We start from the raw sequence: 8,499 nt of genomic DNA on the forward strand, positions 1-8,499 counted from the left end.
TGTCTAATGTATCAAATCTGTTCAAATTCAGATGTGATATGTTCAAGGTCATATTTTAACTCTTGTTTTAATTTCTTCAGCTTCAGCCTGAGCTTGCACATGAGCAATTGGTTGTCCACAGTCTGCCACCTGGCTTAATTTTGGCTGATGATATGGAGCTTTTCCATCATACCTTTCTACAGATGTAGTCAATTTGATTTCTGTGTTTTCCGTCTGGTAAGGTCTATGTGTGTAATCATCTTTTATGTTGTTTAAAAAATGGTATTTGCAATGAAGAAGTCATTGGTCTTGCAAAATTTAGTCATGTGATCTCCAGCATTGTTTCTACATCCAAGGTTGTATTTTCTAATTATGGATCTTACCATGTAGAAATGGTGCTTCTACAAGAACTGGCATAAATTGAAGAAGAAGACTTTCACTAAGTACTGCAAGAGGTAGCAGGACGACGATGGCAAGAAGCAGCTGGAGAAAGACTTCAGTAGCATGAAGAAATACTGCCAGGTCATCCGCATCATCACTCAGATGCTCCTGCTTCCCCTGCACCAGAAGAAGGCCCACCTGATGGAGATCCAGGTAAATGGGGGTACAGTGGCTGAGAAGCTGGACTGGGAGAAGCTGGAGCAGCAGGTACCTGTGAACCAGGTGTTCAGGCAGGATGAGATGATTGACGTCATTGGGGTGACCAAGGGCAAGGGTTACAAAGGGGTCACCAGCTGCTGGCACACCAAGAAGCTACTCTGCAAGACTCACTGAGGCCTGTGTAAAGTAGCCTGTATCCGGGCCTGGCATCCTGCCTGTGTGGCCATCTCTGTGGCATGTGCTGGGCAGAAAGGCTACCACCAAGGCACTGAAATCAACAAGAAGACTTACAAGATTGGCCAGGGCTACCTAATCAAGGATGGCAAACTGATCAAAAACAATGCCCCCACTGATTACAATCTGTCTAACAAGACCATCAACCCTCTGGATGGTTTTGTCCACTATGGTTAAGTGACCAAGACTTTGTCACACTGAAAGTCTGTGTGGTGGGGACCAAGAAACGAGTGCTCACTGTGCACAAGTCCTTGCTGGTACAGACCAAACATCAGGTACTGGAGAAGATTACCCTCAAGTTCATCGACACCACCTCCAAGTTTGGCCACGGCTGTTTCCAGATGGTGAAGGAGAAGAAGGAATTCATGGGACCACTTAAGAAAGACCAAATTGCAAAGGAAGAAGGAGCTTAATGTGGCAGCTGGTGGAATCCCAATAAAACTATTTTCTGAGGGGAGGGGGACAGAATATATAGACACACACACACACACACACACGCACACACACAGAAAAGAAAAAACTGTGGTGACAGATGCATCTATAAATTCAAGGATACCAAGTATTGCTAGTAGCTATGTAGGATCAGCAGTGAACTGCTAACTAGAAGGCTGGTAAGTCAAACCCACCAGTCACTCCTTGGAAAGCCTCTACAGGGTCACTATGAGTCAGAACTGACTCAATGGCACTTAACAACAATACCGAAAGCTGAAATAGATAAGGAAGAACAATCCCAAGGGCCATATCCTGTATTTAGATTTTCAGTCTCCTGAAATGTTAAAAAATATATAATATAAATTTCTGTTTTTTATTTAAGCCATCCAGAATGGTATATTTTGCTATAGCAGGACCAAAGAACTAGGACAGCCAGATATTAGAATCCTGGTCTCTGAGCCTCAGACTAGTTTTCAAGTTGTAATTACTCCTGTCCCTTGTGCCTAAATGCTCAAAATTTCACTTCTTTATTTTAGTATCTAGCAACTCCATAGCCTCTGGTCTTGCCTGTCGTTCTGTCATGTGGTTCTGCCACCATGCACCACACCTCTACTAGCATGCCCAAGAAACACTATTTCAGATTTTCTGTTGCTGTATGCTTTCTGCCTGATTGAGACCTCATTGTCTTCTCCTGGAAATTCAGGTGCCAATTGTGGTCTGTGAATTCCCTAAAGTTGCACCTCTTCAAAACCCTTCTTTTTCTTCCAATCTGTATCCAATTTGAATTACATTATTATCTTTTGTTAGCCCCCAGCTTCTACTTCCTTCCTTGCTTGTGCTACTATAAGGAACACAGAAATACTTTACACTCTTTCTTATGACGTATCATCTTTCAATTCTGGTGTGGCCCTATGGGTTCATGTGCTGGATTGCAAGGTCTGGTTGAACTGCAAGGTCAGTGGCTCAAGCTTACCAGTTGCTCCTTGTAAACCCTATACAGGGTCACTATGAGTCAGAACCGACTCGACAGTACTTAACAACAACAATCTGTTTGCTTTCAACAAGGGCCATATTAATTCTTCTTCTTTTTTTTAAAATATACATAATTTTATTACAAAATTATTTAAAAACCAAAATGCAACATCCTAAAAACCCCATAATTTACTATTGAAACTAATTCCTAGGAGTTTGTTGTGCTACCATACACATGTCAAGAAATTAAAGAACCATTAAATATTTAGAAACATTCAGCATCAGAAGCATTAAAATCTAACTGTATGTGGTAGCCCCTTAAAGAACTACAATCTGCATTTAAAAAAAAAAGAGTATTTCCTCTATGAAGAATCTTATCAGCTATACAAAACTCTGTACAGTTTTTATACTGAAGCTAATATTGAGCTGCATTTGATTTCACATTCTTAGCTAAACAATTGCCTGAGCACATACGCACACTCCACACATTATTACAGGATAGCCACTTATTCTTCATCTTCATCTTCTTCCTCCTTTTCCTCCTCCTCATTTTCTGGTTCATTCTTCTTTGAGCTAGCCAGGACCCTTCTTTCCCCTTTACTCTTGCCCTTGGCACGGCATGCGGCAATATCCTTTTCATATTTCTCCTTTAGCTTGGCTGCTTTCCGTTCATATGGTTGTTAATCTTTGGCAGATTGTTCAGACCACATTTCACCACCTCCCTCCCCCCCCCCCCCCCTTTTTTTTTTTTTTCAGTATTCCCAATGGTTAAGCCGGGTGCTCACTTTTGATCTTTGGGGGATGTTCACAGCAAAACAGGAAGCCGGCTCAGAGGGTGATCTCTTAGGGCCTTGGGATCTTTTCTCTTTCCTTTCTCAATACCTTTGGGAGGCACGTAATTTTTCATCTCCCTGTCATAGCGAGCTCTGTCACTTTTTGCCATATCTTCAAACTTCGACTTTTTCTTTGCAGACATGGTCTTCCATCTGTCGGAGCACTTCTTGGAGAACTTTGCGAAGTTGATGGACAAGTTGGGATGTTTCTTGTGCTCTTCCCGGTAAGTCTGCACGAATAAGGCGTATGAGGAAATCTTGCCCTGTGGCTTATTAGTTCTTAAGAGGGCTAAATGCCTTTTTTTTTTTTTTGAGAAGAGTGGTGGAAAAAAACACACACCTTACTTTTTAAAATAGAAAGCCCACAAACGTATGCAATATATCTCTTGTATTAAAATTCTATAATGGGTGACAATTAGAAAAAAATGTATATTCAGGCTGTTTAGGAAGAGCAGTAAAAAATGAAGAGAAGAAGGTTGAGAAACACTGCTATAATCTTTGCTACTTTAGTTTCCAGGCACAATTTTCATCATGTCTCCCATTGCTTACAAACTTTCAACTCTGTAACACTCAAAGCCCTTGGTCTACAGATAAAGGTCCGAAAAATTTGCCTTCAACTTTCTTTTGAGTCTTAGATCCTACTTTTCTTTCTATAGAAAGAAAATTTCACTTCATTGCTCTGAACCTGAGTCTATGCTTCCATACTTTGTCTTACCAGTTCTGTTGCCTGAATGCCTCTTTTCAGCTCTTTCCCTATAAAAATCCTTCAGCGTTTAAAACCTCTGCTAAACCCAACTCTATGTTTAACTTTCATTAATTATGTCAGCTAAAATAGATCACTTATTCTTCTATGAGAATGTTTCATATGTTCCATGAGTAATTTTAACCTATATTATGCAATTGATGATTATTTCTTTGAGCCTTTAATCATTTTGTTTAGATCTTTTCTCAAATATAACGTAAATTTTTGTAGAGCATTTCAAATCCTAGTCCTTGTCCAATTGGCACTGGGTCTTAATTTGGTAATTAGTTTGATTTTTCTAAGTTTGATTAAAAGAATCCTGGTGGTTAATGGCTAAACTGCTGACCAGAAGGTTGGTGGTTCATACCTACCAAACATCTCTGCAGGAGAAAGACCTGAGGACATTACAGCCTAGAAAACTATTTGGGGATCCTACTCTGTCCCACAGGGTTGATATGACTCCAAATGGATTCCACAGCACTCAACAGCAAAAACAACATTTCTTTCCTTTTCTCCCTGATGCATATCCTTTGTTGATGTTATGAAGGAATAGATTTATATAATTGTTTTAAATATAATTCTGTATCTTTCTAATTAGTATAATGAATATATTATATAATGTAGACATTTATACAGAAAAAAATTACAAATTAAAGAAATGATTATAACAGCCATAGCTGAAATTATTAGCCAGAGCCAAACACAGTGTTAGACATCAGAAGGACTTTAAGGAATTTTATTGATACCAACAGTCATCTCTCTATATGGAGATGAGTAATCTTTGCTTAAGAAGAATTTTAATCTGATGGAGAGGCCCCCATTGGTGGACCTGTTCCTGAGGATCCTACCAAACACCAACTTTGACACAGAAGCCAGGCTGATTTGGAGATCTGCAGGAAGACTAAATATGTGTAAGATTAAGAGAAAGAGAGAGATTGATTCTGCTTCCATAACCATTTTTCTGTTTTTGTATTAGAATTTTTGTGTCAGATACTTTAGAACAAAATGATTTTCATGTAATATAACTTAGATCCTACTTTTTTCTCTATAGCTAAATTATAGTAAGGTTTGTGTCATTTTAAAAAGTAAACTTGTATTTTTAATATTGGGTGTAGATCTCCACCAAAATCTTTTCAGACTTTGAGGGGCAGGGGTGGGGAACCTTTTTTTAAATTTTTGTTTTCTGATAAAATTCATAACATCATTCGTGGACCATACAAAAATATCAATTTAAAAATTAACCTGATATATTTGGTCAAACATTTAATTAACTAATTGAAAACAGAGAATAACAGAAAGATGTTTACCTGTGCTTTACTGACTATGCAAAAGCTTTCAATTGTGTGGATCATGACAAGATATGGACAACATTGCAAAGTATGAGTATTCCTGAACACTTAATTGTGCTCATGAGGAATCTGTACATGGACCAAAAGGCAGTTGTTCAAACAGAACATGGGAACACTGAAGGGTTTAAAATTAAGAAAGGTGTGCAACAGGGTTGTATTCTTTCACCATACTTATTCACCTGCTATGCTGAGCAAATAATCCGAGAAGCTGGGTTATATGAAGAAAAATGTGGCATTAGGATTGGAGGAAGACTCATTAACAACCTGCAATGTGCAGATGATACAACCTTGTTTGCTGAAACTGAAGAGGACTTAGAACATTTATTGATGAAGATCAAAGACCACAGCCTTCAGTATGGGTTACATCTCAATGTAAAGAAAATAAAAATCCTCACCACTGGACCAGTAAACAAGTCTTATCAACAGAGAAAAGACGGAAGTTGTCAAGGACTTCATTCTTCTTGGATCAAATATCAACATTCATGGAAGCAGCAGTCAAGAAATCAAACAATGTATTGCATTAAGCAAATCTGCTGCACAAGACTTTTTTAAAGTATTGAAGAGCAAAAATGTCAACTTGAGGACTAAGGTGCACCTGACCCAAGCTGTGGTATTTTCAATAACCTCATAGGCATGTGAAAGCTGGACAATGAATAAGGAAGACCGTAGAAGAATTGATGCTTTTGAGTTATGGTGTTGGAGGAGAATATTGAAAGTGCCATGGGCTGCCCATAGAACCAACAGATCTGTGTTGGAAGAAGTGCAGCCAGAGTGCTCCTTGGAGGCCAAGATGACCAAACTTCATCTCTCATACTTTGGACATATCATCAGGAAGGACCAGTCACTGGAGAAGGATATTATGTTTGGTAAGGTGGAGGGTCAGAGAAAAAGAGGAAGACTTCCAGTGAGATGGATTGGCAAAATGGCAGCATCAATGGGCTCAAGCATGGCAACAATTGTGAGGTTGTCTCAGGATTGCACAGTGTTTCGTTCTATTGTGCATAGGATTGCTATGAGTTTGTACCGACTCGATGGTACCTAATAACTGTGGTTGTCTTGGCAGGGCCAGACTAAATGATTTTGCAGGCCATATAAAGCCTGCAGTCTGGATGTTCCCCACCCCTGTTTTAGGGTATTAAAGTTCTTTATCTCTACTAGGGCAATTGAAAATTAAGACTTTTTTGAGAGAATCCTGGAGGGTAGAATGCATCTCAATTTGATAAGTTTTAGAGAAATAGGTGGTATAAAGGGAATTTCCAGTGGGCAGGAGTGAGATGTGGTTGGGAGATTTCTGGTTCTGACAACCACTCTACTAATATAGATGATAATATGCAAAGAGATAGTTTAGGATATTGATTAAGATCATAGCTCTGAACAAGACTGCCTGGTTCTCCACTAATTACCAGCACTATGACCCACAAAACGTCATTTGATTTGTTTTTTTAAAAAGTGCCTTTCATAAGTCAAATAAAGATGATAGGTGTGTACTTTATTGAGAATTACATGACTTAATTCTTGTGAAGATACAGCTGACACAGATTAAGTGCTCAGGCATGAGTATTATATCCATGAGTATCATATTCTAGGTCTCTAGGCCCATGGGTGGCATAAAAAAAAATGCATTGAGAAATGAGAGCATTTGTTGAACAATTTGGACAAATAATAATAAATGTGGCACTGCCTATACGTGGAATGGACTAGAGCATCCTTGAGGCTGGAGTATGACGAGGCAAACATCTTGATCCCAGGAACTTTTAATTAAAATGTAATCTTAAATAAAGTAAATAAAGAACTTAATGACTAGTTTTAATTTATTTAAGTCTATTGCTAGATTCTATTTTTTTATGATTATGTGACAGGGAAAATTATTATTAATTTCCAGATTGGTTACCATTTTCATTACTATTGATGATATTGTTGCTGAAGATTCACCAGGGAGGAATACGATCTAATTTTTCCATCCCAATAAAAGAGTGGTTGGTATTTATATCCCTCCAGGTTTGATCTGTGAGAAGCATCTCTGTTTTAAGTGTTATGGGAAGGACAGTAGCAGGATAGGGGAGTTATCTAGGATCAGCCTTGAGTGGGAAGGGACACTCTGATTGAAGGAAGGTGAGATGTAACTATAAGGATGGTGAGCACAGAGGGATGCTTTGTGTGGAACTTGGGTTTGTACCTTCACTGCAGTGAATTACCTTAAATGGTTCTTCTACCCATAGTCTTTGTAACTCCCACCAAAGAGTAATTTTTTGTGATGGCTCTGGGTGAGAGAAGACGCTGATAGAATGGTATGATTCAATTTTGAATGATTGTTAACAGAGGTAATTGTGACTGTAAAAACTCATAAATCTAATGAGGAGATTGGTCAATTTTGCCATCCTGCTGGGTTCAAAATGAGTCACTCTGAAGCAGGAAAGGAAATCTCACTACCATCAAGGAAAAAGAACAAGAGTGGTTCTTTGGATCTCAAGATCACTGTGCATTGAACTTCCTTGACCCAGGGACAGAAAGCTATAACATTGGAGAAACTGCAGAGGAGCAGCAGCAATAGAATCAAGAGCCAAGGCATCAGTACATGTTTGTCAGTAATTGCTGTTTATTTTATATATTTGACCTGGTAGCATAGTTAGACTGCTAACCAGAAGGTCAGCAGTTCAAATCTACCAGACATTCTGCAAGAGAAAGGTGAGGATTTCTGCTGAAAGATTTACAGCCTCAGAAACCCTACACAGGGTTGCTATGAGCTGAAACTTCCTCAATAGCCCACAAACCCCAACCACCACTACCATGTTACATAATATTATATATTCTATATTAAATATTTCTCTAAAGAAAACACTTACTTACAGGAGACAACATGGGATTCACAAGGGATGAATATGATCTTTGCTGTCAGTAGAACTCAGATTCAGTGAATTTAATGTTGGTTATCTTTAAAATGGTATTAAAATCTACTGCATAGAATTGTTTTAAGTATTAAATAAGAAAATATAAGTGAAGCATTTAGCCAAGTTTCTTCTTGTTTTTGTTAGGTGCTATCAAGTTGATACCGACTCATAGTGACCTTATGCACAACAGAACGAAATACTGCCAGGTCCTCTGCCAATCTTACAATCACTGCTATACTTCAGCCTACTGCTGCTGCCACTGTGCTAATCATTCTCATTGGGAGTCTTCTTCTTTTTCACTGACCCTCCATTTTATCAAGCATGATGTTCTACTCCAGGACTGGTTCTTACTGATGATATGTCCAAGCAAAGTATGAGAGATAAAGTCTGGCCACTCTGGCTTCCAAGGAACATGCTGGCTATACTTCTTTCAACACAGATTTGTTTACTTTTCTAACAGTCTATGGTAC

The 8,499-nt window shown here is 38.7% G+C and overlaps 2 pseudogenes; one reads left to right on the plus strand and one right to left on the minus strand.

Annotated features, from left to right (window-relative positions):
- The first annotated feature begins 384 nt into the window (after positions 1-384).
- LOC102828172 lies at positions 385-1,226 on the plus strand (annotated as a pseudogene).
- Positions 1,227-2,723: 1,497 nt separating this feature from the next.
- Positions 2,724-8,499, minus strand: part of LOC102811393 — an 8,160-nt pseudogene continuing 2,384 nt past the window's right edge.

This window comes from Chrysochloris asiatica, unplaced genomic scaffold (genome assembly GCF_000296735.1).
Source record: "Chrysochloris asiatica unplaced genomic scaffold, ChrAsi1.0 scaffold00088, whole genome shotgun sequence".
Taxonomy (NCBI): domain Eukaryota; kingdom Metazoa; phylum Chordata; class Mammalia; order Afrosoricida; family Chrysochloridae; genus Chrysochloris; species Chrysochloris asiatica.